Genomic DNA, 1,455 nt, shown 5'->3' with positions numbered 1-1,455 from the left:
AAAAAAAAAAAAAAAAAAAGAACTCCCCACTCCTACCAGTGTTTAGCCCAGTGAACAGTGAGGTGCACCCAGCCCCTGAACTCCAAAACATATGCAGCCCATGAGTGAGTGGGAAGCTGGGTGCCTCCAGCCTGCTTCATTCCGCTTTTCATGGACAATGGAGACTCACGTCAGAGAAGACAGAAAGATGTCCCATCTTTCAGGGTAAGAACTTGTCTGTTATTGTGCTGAGAGGCACATAATCTCTTCCTGCCCTGCCCAAGCCCTGGTACGAGCCAAAAAAGAAAATATTCTGGCCGGGGGTGGTGGCTCACACCTGTAATCTCAGCACTTTGGGATGCCGAGGTGGGTGGATCCTGGGGTCAGGAGATCAAGACCTTTCTGGCTAACACGGTGAAAACCTGTCTCTATTAAAAATACCAAAAAAAGGCTGGGCTCAGTGGCTCACGCCTGTAATCCCAGTACTTTGGGAGACTGAGGCGTGCAGATCACGAGGTCAGGAGTTCAAGACCAGTCTGGCCAATACAGTGAAACCCCATCTCTACTAAAACCAAAAAAATTAGCTGGATGTGGTGGTGCACGCCTGTAATCCCAGCTACTCGGGAGGCTGAGGCAGGAGAATCACTCAAACCCAGGTGGTGGAGGTTGTAACGAGCCGAGATCGGGCCAGTGCTCCAGCCTGGGTGACAGAGTGAAACCCCATCTCAAAAAAAAAAAAAAAAAAAAAAAATTAGCCAGGCGTGGTGGCATGTGCCTGTAGTCCCAGCTACTTGGGTGCCTGAGGCAAGAGAATCGCTTAAACCCGGGAGGCAGAGGTTGCCGTGAGCCAAGATCACGCCACTGAACTCCAGCCTGGGAGACAGAGGGAGACTCCATCTCAAAAGAAAATATCCCTTGACGTGTTCTTGGCTGCTGCTCCTCCTTGACTACCCGCCTAATACTGAGGATGAACTGCCTTGGGGAAAATTAGAATTGCTAAAGCAGGAATAATAAATTCAGCTTCTGACTTTCAGAACGGCTCTTGAGGCCCGAATAAAATAAAATAGCCTTCTTTAGTTATCCATTTATTCAACAAATATTTATTACACCCCTGCTATGAGCTGGGCAGGTTCAAGGCATGGGATGCAGCAGTGGAAAAGGTGGTGCTTCAAAGGAGCGCCTTGAAAACAAACAGGAAAGACCAGGGGCGGTGGCTCACACCTATAATCCAGCACTCTGGGAGGCCAAGGAGGGTGGATAACCTGAGGTCAGGAGTTTGAGATCAGCCTGGCCAACATGGCGAAACCCCGTCTCTACTAAAATTATAAAAATTAGCCAGGTGTGGTGGCTTAATCCTATAATCCCAGCTACTTAGAAGGCTGATACTGGAAAACTGCTTCCATCTGGGAGGTGAGCTGATACAGTGCCATTGTACCCCAGCTGGGACGACAGGAGACTATCTCAAAAAAAAAAAAA

The sequence above is a fragment of the Cebus imitator genome, unplaced genomic scaffold (assembly GCF_001604975.1).
Source record: "Cebus imitator isolate Cc_AM_T3 unplaced genomic scaffold, Cebus_imitator-1.0 Scaffold435, whole genome shotgun sequence".
NCBI lineage: Eukaryota > Metazoa > Chordata > Mammalia > Primates > Cebidae > Cebus > Cebus imitator.
Note: the sequence above shows the minus strand (reverse complement) of the source record.